Source organism: Panthera tigris, chromosome B2 (genome assembly GCF_018350195.1).
Source record: "Panthera tigris isolate Pti1 chromosome B2, P.tigris_Pti1_mat1.1, whole genome shotgun sequence".
Classification (NCBI taxonomy): domain Eukaryota; kingdom Metazoa; phylum Chordata; class Mammalia; order Carnivora; family Felidae; genus Panthera; species Panthera tigris.
In genome coordinates, this window is record NC_056664.1 from 69,544,258 (window position 1) to 69,561,935 (window position 17,678).

General features: G+C 37.7%; 1 protein-coding gene across 1 annotated transcript in view; it reads left to right on the forward strand.

The window, feature by feature from the left end:
• Positions 1–17,678, forward strand: part of MEI4 (meiotic double-stranded break formation protein 4) — a 210,589-nt gene that overhangs the window by 119,055 nt on the left and 73,856 nt on the right. The window lies entirely within an intron of this gene.

The following is a 17,678-nucleotide window of genomic DNA, read 5'->3' on the forward strand; positions in this document are numbered from 1 at the left end:
GAGGGGGGCTCCTGGGTGGCTCAGGCGGTTGAGCATCAGACTCTTGATTTTGGTTTGGGTCATGATCCGAGGGTTGTGGGATAGAGGCCAGCATTGGGCTCTGTGCTGACAGCCAGAACCTCCTTGGGATTCTTTGTCTCTCCCTTTCTGTCTTCTTCACTCTGCCCCCCTCTGTCTCTCTCTCCCTAAAATTAACAAACAAACAAACAAACAAAAAACAACATTTTTGTTTTAAGTACAAGAGAGATCCTTGATGCTGGGAACTGCAGTGGGGAAAGATAGTACTGAAGGACCCTGGAGAAAAGGAAAAAAAGGCATGTTTTAATAGAGCAGTAGTATGTAAAGGAACCAGCCACAGAACCCTGACAAATGGTGGGGGAACTATTGAAACTCTGTGGGTCAGAGGGGCTGACAATTGCCACTGCTTATGTACCCCCTCTGTCTTGATAGCTCAGATGTGAACAGGTTCCAGGTGCCATAAACATCCTGCCACCTCAGTGAGCATCAGGTCACTAGCCCACACCAACTCCAGATATCCTGAGCTTAGAAAAAACAAACAAAAAACACAGTTTGAAAGAATACCTAGGATATAAAGGATCCAGCCCTAGAACTCTAGGAAAGCTGCTTAAACATTCTCTGGATTGGAGGGGTTGGCAAGTACCATGGTTTACATTTCTCCTCTTCCTTGATAGCATAGATAGGAGCAGGATCTGGTCACCCTAAGTGGGATACTACTTCAGTGATCCCTGGGGCTCTAGCCCACACATGCCCAGCATAGCCTATACAGGGATACCCCAAATCAGTGCTCACTACAGCTACAGCTGTCTCACTCAGGTGACATGGGTACAGAGAACCTCAGAACACTCAAACACTCAAGGCTTATACCATTTCTGCTCCAGATAAGTTTCCAGAGCACCTCTGGAGTAGAGCACCCAGACACTCCATGGCCCATGACCACCTCAGCTCCAGTCAGGCTGCCCCTGACCAGAGTGTCCCAGTACCCCCTGGTGTGCTCCTGCCTCAGTTCTACCTGCCCTATCAAGGCACCCCTTGCATGGAGCACCCTCGGACCCCATGGCTTGCACCCTCTTTACTACAGCCGTCCAGCTAAGGCACCTGTTGCATGGAAAGCCTCAGGACTGCCCTGGCCCACATCCACTTCAGCTGTGATCAGCTAGCCAAAGTCACCAGTCACACAGTCTACATAGGAGATGATCATACACAAGATCATTCTTTCAAGTTCAGAAGTAGTTGTATCTGATTCATATAAACAAACACAAAAAGTCAATCACAATGAGGAGGCAGAGGAATATGCTTGAAATGAAAAATCAAGACAAAACCTCAGAAAAATGAAGAGTTCAAAGTAATAGTAACAAAGATCCTCATTGCACTGGAGAGGACCAGATGAACTGATTTCAGAATTGAAGGAGAGATAAAGAGTTTCCCAAAGAAAAGCTAAAGGGTTTAATCACCACTAAACTGGCCTCAAAAGAAATGTTAAAGAGGCTACTTTAGGTGGAAAAGAAAAGGCCAAATTAGAAGAAAATTATGAAAGGAAAAAATTTCAAGGATAAAAGAAAACAAAGTTAGTAGAGCAATCACTTCTAAAGCTTGTATGAAGATTAAAGGACAAAAGTAGTAAAGTCAGAATCACTGGGAAGATGGTGGAGGAGGACCCTAATTTCACTTCACCCCACAGATAAAACTAGATAATATATCAGTGTAAATAACCCAGAAAACAACCCAAAGACTTGCAGGGAAAAACTCCACACTTGCAGAAAAAACATGTAGGAAAGAAAAAAGAGAGTAGGATGGGCAGAGACAGGTCAGGAGCTAAACACACCTGTGGGACTGTCCTCGAGAGGGAGGGACTTAGGGGCACAGAAAGGGGAGAGAAACAGATTGTTGCACCAGGGACCCCATACAGGAAAGACAAATCCCCATAATATTGGCTTTGAAATCCCGAGGGGCTGAATTTCATGAGTTCTTACAACCAGTGGAACTTAAAACCCAGAATATTAAAAAGCGGTGGGCTCAGCTCTGGGAGAGCCAGGAGGGTGAGAGGAAACTGAGTCCCAGCCATTAAAGACACGGCACAACAAAAACCTTCAGAGATACAGCATAGAAGCAGCAGTTTGAAAAATGCTTGGAGCATATGTGAGGGAGAGTTGTTTACTGATCTCAGAGTACAGCTTGGAGGGGGAGAGATCCTTGCAGTGCACACTTTGTGGATCCATCCTTTGCAACCTGGACAGCGTTGGTCCTGGCTACTGCAGTGGGTCCCCTCTTGCAAAGTATCTGCATGCAATCTTTGCTAACAATGTGAGCCCAGCCCCTTGTGCACACTGTGGGTTCACTTTTTCTAACACACTGTTGACCAGAGACCATCTAAAGTGCTACCACAAGCCTGGCAGTGTGTAAGCAGCTCTGACAAGGGTCAGTACTACTCCAGAATGACTCTGCACTGGGGAGAGGGAATGATAACAAAACACACCAGTAAGACTGCAACCCCAGCAGTGGGATGGAGGCAGACAGCTGGTCTGACAACAGGCCCCACCTAACAATGAAAGCTTCTCCCAGGACAACACCCTGCAGCTGGGTGATACTGCATCTCTGGCAAAGCCTGGTCTAATTCAACTGAAGCCTAAGGTGGACCCCTAGACTGGCTCACTAGTACAAGGACAGAACACTGCCCACAGCAAGCAAAGAGAGCCACTGCTGACCACTGGACTGAAGGAAAAAGTGACTCAGCCACAATAGCAGTGTGCACACAGAACACATAGAAGATAGCCCTGAAACACGAGGCTCTCGTGAACAGGGGACACTGCACTGTAGGGCACTACAGCACCTCTTCTAAATAATGCCCCTACATTTAAGAGCAAGTGACATAGCTGACATGTGTAACACACAGAAAAAAGACTCAGAGTTAGACAAAATGAGGAGACTGAAGAATATGTCCCAAATGAAAGAACAGGGCCAAATCAGAGCAGGAGACCTAAGCAAAACAGAGATAAGTAATATGCCTGATAGAGCATTTAAAAGTAATAATCGTAAAGATTCTCACTGGACTTGAGAAAAGACTGGAGGACATCAGTGATACCCTTCACAAAGATATTAAAAAGAACCAGAGATAAAGAACACAATGAATTAAATTAAAAACACACTAGATAGAATAAACAGTAGGAAGCAGAAGAACGAATGAGCAACCTAGAGGACACAGTAACTTCTAATTTTAGTAGATGCAGAGAAAGCATTTGACAAAGCACAACGTCCATTCATGATAAAAACCCTCAACAAAGTAGGTTTAGAGGGAACATACCTTAACATAATAAAGGCTATATATGAAAAATCCACAGCTAATCCTCAATGGGGAAAATTGAGAGCTTCTCCTCTATGGTCAGGAAAAAGACAGGGATGTTTACTCTCACCACTATTATATAACATAGTACTAGAAGTCCTAACCACAGCAGACAACAGGAAGAAATAAAAGGCATCCAAATAGTCAAGGAAGAAATAAAACTTCCACTATTTGTAGATGACATGATACTCTATATAGAAAACCAGAAAGAAAAAATAAATTAAAAAAAAAAAAGTAGCGGGGCGGGGGTGAGGGGCACCTGGGTGGCTCAGTCTGTTAAGCCTCCGACTTTGGCTCAAGTCATGATCTCACCACTTGTGAGTTCGAGCCCTGCATGGGGCTCTATGCTGACAACTCAGAGCCTGGAGCCTGCTTCGGATTCTGTGTCTCCCTCTCTCTCTGACCCTCCCCCACTCATGCTCGCTCTCGCTCTCTCTCTCTCTCTGTCAAAAATAAATAAACATTAAAAAAAAATTTAAAAACTAAAAAAAAAGACTCCACCAAAAAACTGTTAGAACTGGTCAATGAATTCAGTAAAGGCATGGGGTACAAAATCAACATACAGACATCTGTTGCACATCTATACACCAATATGAAGCAGCAGAAAGAGAAATTAAGGAATCAATTCCATTTACAATTGCATGAAAAACAATAAGATACCTAGCAATAAACCTAACCAAAGAGTTTGTGAATGACCTGTACTTTGAAAACTATAAAATACTGATGAAATTAAATTACTGATAAAATTAAAATAGTGATGAAATTAAAGATGACACAAAGAAATGGAAAAACATTCCGTGCTCACAGATAAGAACAAATACTGTTAAAATATCAATACTACCCAAAGCAATCTACATATTCAATGCAATCCCTATCAAAATACCACTGGTATTTTTCACAGAGCTAGAACAAACAATCCTAAAATTTGTATGGAACCACACACACACACACACACACACACACACACACACACACACAAACCCGAATAGTCAAAACAACTTTGAAGAAGGGAAGCAAAGTTGGAGACCTCACAATTCCAGACTTAAAGTTGTATTACAAAGCTGTAGTGATCAAAACATATGTTATTGGCACAAAAATAGATGCAGAGAATAGAAAACCCAGAAATGTGCCCATAACTATATGGTCAATTAGTCTTTGACAAATCTTGACAAAGCAGGAAAGAATATCCAATGGGAAAAAGATAGTATCTTCAACAAATGATGTCAGAAAACTGGACAACAACATGCAAAAGAATGAAACTGGATCACTTTCTTACACCAAACTCAAAATGGATTAAAGACCTAAATGTGAGACCTGAAACCATCAAAATCCTAGAGGAGAATACAGGCATTACTTTAGCAACTTCTTTCTAGGTGTGTCTCCTGAGACAGGGAAACAAAAGAAAAGAATAAACTATTGTGATTTCATTAAAATAAAAAAGCTTCTGCACAGGGAAGGAAACCATCGACAAAACTAAGAGGCAATTAAAGGTAAACCTACAGAATGGGAGAAGGTATTTATTAAATAACATATTTGATAAAGGGTTAGTATCCAAAATAGATAAAGAACTTATAAAATCAACACTCAAAAAACAACTAATCCAATTAAAAATTGTGCAAAAGATGTGAATAGACATTTTTCCAAAAGAAGACATGGCCAGCAGACACATGAAAAGATGCTCAACACCACTGATCATTAGGGAAATACAAATCAAAACTACAGTGAGATATCACCTGACACCTATCAGAATGTCTAAAATCAGCAACATGAGAAAAAAAAGGTGTTGGCAAGGATGTGGAAAAACAGGGACCCTGTGTACTATTGGTGGGAATGTAAACTGGTGCAACCACTGTGGGAAACATGGAAGTTCCTCAAAAAGTTAAAAATAGAACTACCCTATGATCCAGCAATTGAACTATTAGGTATTTACCCCCAAAGTACAAAAATACTAATTCAAAGGGATACATGCATCCCAATGTTTATAGCAGCATTATCCACAATAGCCAAATTAGGGAAACAGCCCAAGTGTCCATAGACTAATAAATGGATAAAGAATATGTGGCATACCCCCTTCTCTTTTTTTCCCTATTCTTTTAACTACAGAAAACAAACTGATGGTTATCAGAGGGAGGTAGGTAGGGGGATGAGTTAAATAGGTTATGGGGATGAAGGAGCACACGTTGATGAACACCAAGTATTGTGTGGAAGTGCTGAATCAGTATTCTGTACACTAGAAATTAATATTACTATATATATATATATATATATACATACACACACACACACATATATATACGGATATATATGTGTGTATATATATGTATATATATATGTATATGTGTGTATATATATGTATAAAATAACTAATTTAAATAAAAACTTAAAAAAAACAAAAAGATACATGCACCCCTATGTTTATTGCAGCATTAATTATAATAGCCAATATATGGAAGCAGCCAAAAGGCTCACTGATGGTGAATGGATAAGGAAGATGTGGTGTATAAATATAATGGAATATTACTGAGCCATAAAAAGAGTGAAATATTTTCATTTGTGACCAATTGGATAGGCTTAGAGGACATTATACTAAGTGAAATAAGTCTAAGACAAATACCATATGATTTCACTTTTATGAGGGCTCTAAAACAAAAGAACAGGTAAACAACCAAACTAACTAACAAAAATAGAAATAGAATTATAAATATAGAGAACAAACTGCTCATTTCCAGAGTTGAGGGATTTGGGGGAATAAAGGAGATTAAGAGGTACAAACTTCCAGTTATAAATAAGTCACTGGGTTGGAAAGTACAACATGGGGATTATAAACAATAATACTATTGTTTATCTGTATCTAAGATTCATAGATACAGAGAACAAACTGATGATTGTCAGCAGGGATGAGGGTTGGGGGCTGGAAAAAATAGGTGAAAGTGATTAAGAGGTACAATCTTCATTTATAACATAAATAAGTTACAGGGATGTAATGTATAGCACAGTGATTATAGTCAATAATATTTTAAAGACCTGTGTGGTGACAAATGGTAACTAGACTTATCATGGTGATCATTGCACGGTGTGTATAAATGTCAAATCACTGTGTTCTATATAATGATTATATATAGTAGAGTTATATAATTTAAATAAGTAGTATAATATAGATGATATAATTGAAACTAATATAATATTGTAGATCAGTTATTCTTTGATAACAAAAGACATGTAGAGATGAACCTGGAACTGAGCACTTGCAAAGCATGCAAACAAAACCAAGGCCCAAGCAACAGAAGCAAAATTCAGCAAATGGGACCATCATACAGAAAAACTGCACAGCAAAAGAAACTATCCATAAAATGAAAAGGCAGCCTCCAGAATGGGATAGAAAAAGAACTCTTACAGCTGTATCAAAAATACAAACAGTCCAGTTAAAAAATGGTCAGAGGAACTGAATAAACACTTTTCCAAAGAAGGTATACACATGGCCAACAGGTGTGTGAAAAGATGCTGAACATCACTCAGCATCAAGGAAATGCAAATCAACACCACAATGAGATACCACCTCATACCTGTCGGAAGAGCTGTCATCAAAAAGAGGAGATAACAAGCATTGTGAGGATATAGAGAAAAGGGAGCTGTTGAGCACTGGGAATATCAGTTGGTACAGTCACAACAGGATATGGAATGGAGGTTCCTCAGAAAATTAAAAACAGAACTATCATAGGATTCAGCAATTCAACTTCTAGGCGCGTGTGTGTGTGTGTGTGTGTGTGTGTGTGTGTATGTATATACATGTATATGTATATACATACATATATGTATATATGTATATATATGTGTGTGTGTATATGTATATATACATATACACACACACACACGTATGTATATATCTCCAAAGGAAATGATATCAGGATCTTGTAGAGATAGCTATACTCCCATGTTCATTGCAGCATATTCAAAATAGCCAAGATACCAAAACAACCTGTGTCTATCTGTAGATAAATAAAGATGATACGGTATATATAAATACAGTGGAATGTTATTGAAACATGAGAAAGAAGGAAATCCTGACATTTGCAAAACATAAATGGACCTCTGAGAGCATTAAGTAAAGTGAATTAAGTGAGAGAAAGAAAAATACTATTGATATTACTTATATGTGGAGTCTTAAAAAGCTGAACACATAATAGAATGGTGTTTACCAAGAGCTGTAGGGTATAGGAAATGGGGAGATATTCGTCAAAGTATACAAAGTTCCAGTTAGAAGATGAATAAATCCTGGGGATCTAATGTACACCTTGGCAATTACAGTTAATCGTACAGTATTATATGACCCAGCAATTGTACTACTAGGTATTTACCCAAGGGTTACAGGTGTGCTGTTTTGAAGGGGCACATGCTCCCCAATGTTTATAGCAGCACTATTGACAATAGCCAAAGTATGGAAAGAGTCCAAATGTCCATCGACAGATGAATGGATAAAGAAGATGTGGTATCTATCTATACATACATACATACATATATACATACAATGGAGTATTACCCAGCAATCAAAAAGAATGAAATCTTGCCATTTGCAACTACGTGGATGAAACTAGAGGGTATTATGCTAAGTGAAATTAGCCAGAGAAAGACAAATCTTGTATGGCTTCACTCATATGAGGAATTTAAGATATTAAACAGATGAACATAAGGGAAGGGAAGCAAAGAATATAAAGACAAGGCAGGGGGACAAAACATAAGAGAGCCTTAAATATAGAGAACTTGCTGGAGGGTTTGTGGGAGGGGAGATGGGCTAAATGGGTAAGCGGCATTAAGGAATCTACTCCTGAAATCACTTTTGTACTATATGCTAACTAACTTGGATGTAAATTAATAAATAAATTAATAAAAAATAAATTTAAAAAATCATACAGTATTATACACTTAAAGATACTAAAAGTAGATCTGAAACATTCTTACCACAAAGAAGAAATTATGGGAAGCAATGGATGTTTTAACTAACCCTGTTGTGGTAATCATTTTCCAACATGTAAGTTATCAAATCATTACAGTGTGCATCTTAAACTTAATGTCATATGTCAATTATATCTCAATAAGGCTGAAAAGAGAAGAGTGGTTTTAGATTTGCATCTTCTAGTTTCCAGAAAAGCTTACTTTCTCAGCTTGGGGTCCTGGCATATTCAGTAGTGTAAATTTGAATCCCAGACCCAACGGAGACATGGCTGACTTTGCACATTCTCACGGGTGACTGTGATTAGTTCTACTGTTGGTACCATTCTTACTAACTTGGACGTTCCTTCCTTTTGCTGGCACACAGATGTTTATCAGCCTGTCTTCCATTAGTACTTCAGCTCTGTAAGATTAACCTGAGGGATATTAGACAATTTGCCACTTTGGAAGGGTGCAGGCCTTAGTTGAGGGTTCCGTGCTGCTAATATTATTTGCCGACAAGGCAACCCCTGCTTATCCATCCCTGAAAGTTAATTGTTTGATTTCATCATATTTTTATTTCTTCTATTTCTTTTGGCCTCTGAGGATTTCCTTTTCTTTTCTTAAGAATTCAGTGATACACTAATATATGTTACTTTATCCAGTGTTACAGTACATTATCATGATCCTATAACTAAGGCAAGATGTTGGTAACTTACCCTCTCTGACACTGTAAGCCATTATTTAGCAGGCTAACCCAAGGATTATTTAAATGTCTGGGGGTGTATTTTGTCAGACTTATTTGGACTCTGTGAAGTTCCAGATTAACCCATAATTCTTATCTGGTATAGACGTAAACAATTTCTATATATAAAAATTCTGGGGGCACCTGGGTGGCTCAGTGGGTTAAGTATCTGACTTTGGCTCAGGTCATGATCTTGCAGTTCATGGGTTCGAGCCCTGTGTCGGGCTCTGTGCTGACAGCTCAGAGCATGGAGCCTGCTTCGGATTTGTGTCTCCCTCTGCCCCTCCCCTGCTCACGCTCATTCACTCTCTCTCTCAAAACTAAAGAACACATTAAAAATATCTTTAAAAAAAAATTCTATGTACACACATACACAGGCATCCCCAGAGGTCATGGTAGGGGTTTATCCTGATAGATACTAACCAGTTGTGTATCTAACTTAACAGTATTATTTCAGTGTTTTTCTTTAAATCCAGTACTCAATTCCTAAGTGTTCTTTACCCTCACTAATAATATAAACACACCATTGACATGTATTTACTCTAAATTTGTATTAGAGTCACATTTTTAACTTTTTGGAAAGTATTCTTTCACATCAGGATCAAGCTGAATTGCATTTTGATAGCGTTTTAAAGTATCTTGCCAACCATAAACAGAAGTAACTACTGAAGCAAAAGTAATCTTATTTTATTCTTCGTTGAATCTAAGTGATAATGGGGTCTAGCACAGTCACTGGCACATGGACCATACTCAGTCAATATTTGCCATAAAGAATGAATGAATGTAGAACCATTTACATTTGGCTCTGATAGCTTTAATTTTATTGTGTCCTATTCTTTAGAATCATGTTTTTTTCGTGAATGATTGCCTACCTTATAAGAATCTTAATACATCTAGTTATTTTTAAAACATCATTTTATGTAAGTAATTGCAACAGTAACTTTTACTCTAAACTATGTAACATATTTATTTTTATAGTATATATTTTTTCACCTGAGTGAGAGCTTTTAAAAAGCGTTTTTTTGTTTGTTTGTTTTTTGGTTTTTTTCTGATTCACTTTCAATTGAGTCTGGATAATTTACTTTTAACTTTAATGCACTGAAGTTTTAAGATCTTTGTACAACAGTTTCTGTTCTACAGCACAGATTGGCACTGCTCTGATCCGGAGAGCTAGGGGAGTGGCCCAGCCCCTTACTCATGCTGGTTTGCTTAAAGCCATGATTAGTTCCAGAGGTCAATTTTCCGGACATTACTGTCTGCTAATTGCTTGCCTACTGTGATCATCTACATTCTGATAAGCCAGATTTAATTAATAGCTATGGTTGATATTGCTGAAGATTTGGGTTGTTTCAGAAGTTTTTAGGTGCACTTATAGCATTTATGGGAAAAGGGTTTTCATACCTATTTATTTACCCACTTCTCAGAAGTAACATCCCCTAAAATATTGTTTCCTTGTCCTAAGTACTTTGGTTTTCTTTATACAATTAATTAATATTAATTATAGAGTAATAGGAAAATAAAGGGGTGGAATACATTAGATGCTTTTGAAAGTAGGAAACACTAACTGAGGGTTGATGGGGGGTGGGAGGGTGGGGAGGGTGGGTGATGGGTATGGAGGAGGGCACCTTTTGGGATGAGCACTGGGTGTTGTATGGAAACCAATTTGACAATAAACTTCATATATTGGAAAAAAAAAGAAAGTAGGGAACACTTAGTGCGTTGTCTACCCAGATTTAGGGCTGGTACCATCTGTCCCTGTATATCTGAGTCTCTTTTCCCCTACTGTTCAGTTTGCTTCCAGTGCTGCTTCACTAACAGAAATTGATGGTGCACAGTCTAGCAATTGTGTTTCCTTCATTTACTGTGGCAATTGATAAACATTGTAATCAGAATCTGGCAAGTGGTTGGAAATTTTCCATAAGTGTTCCTGGGGGCTTTCAGAGTTTTTATGCCTTCACGAGAGATCGGGATGTGATGGCTTTGGATATATAATGGTTAACAGCACAAGGGAATTCTGATTCTTATGCATATTTGATCTAACTTTGAACAAGTTACTTACTCTCTCTATACCTGGGTCCCTGTTATTTAAATTGAGATTATACCTCCTCATAGGGTTATTTTAAGGATTCAGTGATATGATATATAAACACTAAGAATTATACACAAGGCAAAATAAATCATATTATATTAATGAATCATAGTATATTTATATTGATACTGTTTTCTGCTCCTCTGTTGCCATGTTTTCCTGTAAGTTTTACTTCACTGGCAGAAGAGATAATAGGCATTCAAGTTAAAAAAAAATCTGAACCTAACACTAGACTCTGCCCCTCACCATGTGAACTTAACATGTCTGAGTGTTATTTCCTTCCATTTAAAAAATGAGAAATCTAATTATCCAGGTTGTTGGGATACTAGATGGAGTGTCCCAACTCTTTTATCTAGGCAGAAGAAAGCACATAATTCTTACTGTCCCCATAGTTTTTAGTTGGTTTTACTTGATTTTGTTCATTAGTCGAGTGAGATGAGTAAATAACAATAGAAACAGAGGGAATGCATGAATCTTCCAAGGCATGTCCCTCGGCAGCCCTTCCACATGACCAGTTTCTGTCACTTGTTCTGTCATGATTATATACCTTTGATCTGAAAGTGTTTTCTTAACATTTATTTCACAGAATTCATTTGTGACCTTCCGAGCACTCACCTCTTTTCTGTTACTCTATAGAGCCAAGTACTACGATCTGCTATTAGAAGAACCCATGCAAATTATAATCCATTCTCTTTAGGAGCAGTTTATTCACCCATCCTGAAACTTATGTGGTCCCTACTGTATCTAAAAGAAATCCTAAGGGCTTGCTCAGAGTTCTTGTTGAAATCAACGTATTCTATGTCTGGGACTTCTTTTGATAAAACATAGCAACTCTATCATAATAGGACAGGAATTAAAGTTAGTGTGGCCTGACGTTATTCTTTAATTGATGCACCTTCCTAATGACTCTGTATGCTTTTCTGACAAATTTCCTGCACAGCAGCATCCTAAAATTGTGCTAGAATCCACATATATTATTCCGTGGGTTGAGACAACTACTTTCATTTTTAAAAAATTCACATAGCCCTTCCTACTTCTATTCCTTGTTGCCTATTCCTTGTTGCCTCTATTCTATGTTGCCTTTTGTATGGTTTCTCAGTAATTATAATGGAATATATTATTAATTACATCTACAAGTACTTTGTGTACTTTAGGATAAATTTCTTCCAACTTTGAGTTCAGTTCAGGTAACTAGATTCTTACATACTCATTGAATTTGAACCTTGAATTCTGCTTTATCGTTTATATTTGTTATGTTTATTATCTCCAGACTGAAGATCATTCCTTTGAATGGGAAAAGTGAGAATAAAATAGATTTTTTTTGTCATGTGTTAACTCCGTATCATTTTTTTTTCATGAGACTGCTCCATCTCGTCCTTGCTCTAAACCTAAGCAAATATTTGTTTGCCTTTTGATTTTTTAAGTCTTGCTTTGTTTTGAAGCTCAATGATAAATATATCCTGATGTATATCAGTGCCTTACATAGTTTAATTTTTCCCCTTATACCTCTTTTTCCAGCAGCCAGTTGACCCATACATGTGTGCTCAACTCCTTCTCAGGCTCTGGGCTCTCACCTGTACCATGGCAATGATTCAAAGGGCCATGGATAATTTCATTACAAATTAGCAGATGAGTAGTGCGTCTAAAAAATTTGACCTACCTTACATTCTAGTCCCAACAAATGTTTTCTGTGCCTTGTTCCCTATCTGGCAGGCATGGAAACAGAGTTCCTGTCTTATTTCCGTCTTCTTGCTTCTCTGCATTGTCTGCCTTCCCAGTTTCTTACCAGCTACTTAAAACTGAGATCCTGCTGTCTACAGACAGATCATGGGTCTTCAAACGTGACCTTTTCTCAGAGCCTCCTTTCTTCTGTTGTACTCCCTTGCCAGGGTGCCTGTTACTTCTTGCTGTTCTTCTGATGTGGGCTGAACTTGTCTACTATTGTTGTCTTTCCAAACACACTTTGTAGGCGTTCCTCCCTGTGTTTATAAAGCCCAGGTCTTCCCTTTGGAAACTGCCATGCTCTTTAGTTTGTAGATTTCCACTTAATGACACCTTTGAGAAGATTTCTGGAATACTGCCCCTGGTTTTATACATAGTTTTAGAGCAAAACCCTACTATAATACAGGCCTACTTGGAATTTTGCCTTAAAGAATTGGACTGTACCATGTGTCAGTCATAGTTTTGACCAACAATAGAGCTTGATCTAAGCATTCTTGGTCAATGCCTTGTTTTTCCTAATTTTCACTTATTTTTTCTTTTTTAAACTGAGAAGTATTCTTAGAAGATAGGCACACTCTTAGAGTCTCTTATCACTGTAGTCACAAAGAGATTAAATTCTTTGGCAACTAAAGCCTAAGGAAAGATTCTGCCAGTCTTTATCTATAGTGTTTTCCCTCTGGCATGTTATTCTAGACCTCAGTCTTACCTGTGCTTCTTCTCCTTGAAAGAAACAATGGGGTGGAGGAGGTATGAGCTCTCCTGCAGATGTGATGGAAAAAGAGAGAGAGGAGAGAGGAGAGAGGAGAGAGGAGAGAGGAGAGAGAGAGAGAGAGAGAGAGAGACCTTTCTATTTGGTTATCTTCTTTCCTTAGAGTTAAAAATAGCTAACATTCATTACAAATATTTCCATGTATTAACTCATTTATTTTTCAGAACAAGCCTGGGAAATAGTAGCTATTCTTATCCTCCTTTTACAGGTGAGAAAACTAAGCTACAGAGAAGTATAGTAAATTACTAGTGGTCACATAGGTAGTAAATTGCTGAGTTAGGTCTTGAACAGGCAGTCTGGCCTCAGAGTCTGATCTCTTTTATGTAATATGTGTATATCTATATATAGAGAGATAGAGCATGTGCAAACAAGAGAGAGATTTAGGTTTATTTATTTATATACTTACTTACATATGAATTCAATAAAGCTTTTTCCCTTGTTCAAACTTCCCCAAACTATCAATAGCAAAAACTGTACTTGGAAGACATAATGTACCAATTCTCTATAGAAACAAAAATCTGTAGACCTCTTCTCCAAAGGAAAGATGCAAAGAGTCAATCATTTCATGTGATGTGAGGTGATGTGATGTGATTTTATGTGATAATGTGATAATCATTCCTATGCCAGTTCCATCACAATATGTTGCAGTTCATGGACTAAATTATAAAGTGAGCCACTGCCAAAATGCCATACCTACACACACACACACACACACACACACACACACACACACACGAAGAGAAAAATAACCCTCCATGGCCTTCAGTTGTACAACTAGTTATAAATCTACAATTTATATGGACTTTCTTCCTCCACTGAAGTTATACCCTCCACTTGTCCTTAGCCAGAACCTCAATTAATTGGATTTACCCACAGTTTCATCTCTGAAGGATCTGGCCTTTTGGTGGTCTTGCCTCATGAGGTTGCTATAATATTCTATTTACTTACATTACTTGGACATTCATACCAGGTAACACCTGGCTTCCAAATACAATCTTCCCTGCTGCCATTGTGTTTTAAATGCCTGTTTTCCTCAACCAGAGATCAATTGCTCTAGCCAACATAGGAATGTCCTATTTGCTATTGATAGGGTGGCACAAATAACTTCATATAGCCAGGTGGAAATTTCAGCCTCCAATTCATGAAACAATTGTGGGGTTCTTTAGTAGAAATCATTCTTACTTGTTTATTTAGACTTCTAAACCAGAATCCAGTCACAAGGATGTAAAGAATACTTTACCAATGAATCATTAGATATAATATTGAGAATTCCCAGTCTCTTTCATACCTTGGTTCCTGAACTCATGTATTCTGGGTATCAGAGAAAGAGCATCATATATTTGTCACTGGTTTAGAACATAAATTTCTTATAACTCAACCTTATAAGGAGTGGTATTCTAGTTGGAACTAACTGTTCAAGCACCACTTCTGCTTTTATTTCCTGCTTGATCATGATTTTATATATAGTATAGCTACTTGATGACAGAGTGTTGCTGTGTATAACTGACTTTAGGTACCACTGTTCAAATGAGCAGCTTTGGGCATATGTGACTAATCGGTGTCCCATGATCAGGCAGTTATTTAATCTCTTGTAGGACCAAATAGTTATATGTATGTATGTGTGTGTGTGTGTGTGTGTGTGTGTGCGCGCGTGTGTAAGATTATACTTATTTGCCAAGAAAGGTTTGACTTTCTTCCCAAACCAAGTGTAATTTTCTTTGTGATTTTCTTATTACGATCAGCTACAGGCTTCATAAAGTTACTGATGAACTCCAAGAACGTTAGATATTATTGTCGTAAGGCCCAAGTGGCAGAGCTTCCTGTTCCTCAACTTAGACCAGCTAGAGATCTTTATATGACTCTGGACTCTTCTCAAAGTTTATAAATAGGATTTATTCAATGTTGCCATCCAAATGGTAAGCCTAAATGAATATATGCTGCCCCAAATATCCACAAATTCCCATCAAGTATTAATATGTTTTTATTACTGATAGGAAATACATACAAAAGCAACCTGTTTTTTCACTTTGAAGGGGTATTCTAACATGCATCAGACCCAGACACGTCCCAGGTGTATCAGGTACCTGAATCCTGGTGTCCACTCTCTTGTAATGCATGTTTTTTTTTTTTTTTTACCAGGGACTTTAAAACAATTGCCATATCAGCATGATATCAATACAGTACACCAGCATGATGTTCTGTGGAATGTTTTCTTGATCACAGTCCTATGAACTAAGTAATGACACAGAGCCCAGCAAGTTGACATGGCCTTAAATAGGACAGAAAAATTATACTGAATGTCTCATTAGGTGAATGCAAGCTGCTTCATTCTATCCTTATTGGGATAATAAAATATATTCCCAGATTAAGACCTGTCTAACAATATCAGAAGCAGTGTTGATTGTGCTAAGAAAGGAACTACAACTGGAACAAGTAGAACTACCCCTGATGAAATCTGTGCTAATTCACTGCCATTCTCCAAGATCCTTCTATCTTTTACACAGATCAGATAGGCAAATGTACTGAACATGTGGTAGGAACTTCTGCCTCTGCATGTTTCAAGACTTAAATGTCAGCACTGGGTTCTGTGAATCCTCCAGTGGAATATGTGGATCAACGCACGTTTGATTTGGCTGAGTTCACAAGTATTTGAGAAGGCTGAGTTTACAGGAATGACTCCCAAACCACTAAGCCACCAAGGTAGCATCCTACTGCTTCCATCAGGATTAAGAATTTGCAAAAGTAGGAAGCTTTGAACCAGCTGCAGGATGAGCCAAAACCATGTCCCCTCTGCCAGTCGTCACTAACAGAATGCATGCTGCCCTGCTTCTCTTCTTCCGTAATGTTCTTCTAAATAAAAATCTCAAGTGAGTACTTCCGATGGGCAGAACTCAAATAATATCCAAAATTCTAACTGCACAGGAATCTGGGGGAAATTATTAATAACTTTCCAGTCCCCGAAATACAGGAAGATGTGTTGGAGTAGAAAAAGATAGCATAAGTATTGAGTGAGACCTTCCATGTTTTCCACCACAGTAGCCACTTGTATATTGTATCATGTAAGCCCTAGCCTCCATGCCAGCCTCTTTCAAAAGTTCCACTGTGTTTTCAAAAGGGCAAGTGTCAATTAAAATGTAAAGAAGTATAGAGGCCATTTTTATAAAACATTAACAGAATTTTACATTACCTTAACAGTTATATACTTAGTCTTTGTTCTCTTACAAACCTCAGTCATATTGGGGAGACAGTAACAATTCCTATCTAGATTCTGGAAAAGGTGTTTATGATGAACTTTTCTTCTTATCAGTGTTCTCTAATAGGATTGTATTAACTCTAGAAAAACATTTATTTGTATTTTATTACTAGTATTTAACTTTTCAGGGTTCAATAAATTAAATTTCTGTATCCTTCAGTGCTTTTACATTATAACATGTGACACTTATTGAACACTTATTAAATGCCTGGCACTGTGTTAACCATTTTTACTGTCTAAATTAATATGCACAACAGCTGAAGTGGGTGCTATCACAATCATTATTTTTCAGGTGTGGAAGCTCAAACATTAAAAAAGGTAACTTGCTAGTAAAAGTTAATAAGCAGTAGAGGTGACATTTGACTCAGGCAGTTAGGTTCCAGAGTCCACAAACCTAACCTTGTTAATACCCTCATAATTTCATTCCCACTGTCTGAAGTACCTTTTATTTTACTGTGAATTTTTTCTGCACTTTATCTCCTAAAGAATTAAATATTAAGAAAAGACATAAGTACAACTAAAGCATCAGTGGAATACGCAACAGAAATTTTTTTAGAGTTTATATAGGAGTATTCTTTTTTCAGGTACAAACAAAAATGTGAAAAATCTGCAAAAAACTGGCAGTGGAGAGCTACAGAGGGTGTCTTAGCCAATTACATTATTAAGAAATAATAATGATAAATAACTATGATTTCTTATGGTAACAAATCAATGTGGTTTTAGTATTGAGTTGACAAGTTGACTTAGGAAACTATTACTAGGAACTGGTTACATAAATCTGTATTTATAATAGAAATTTCTTTTGAACTCTAATAT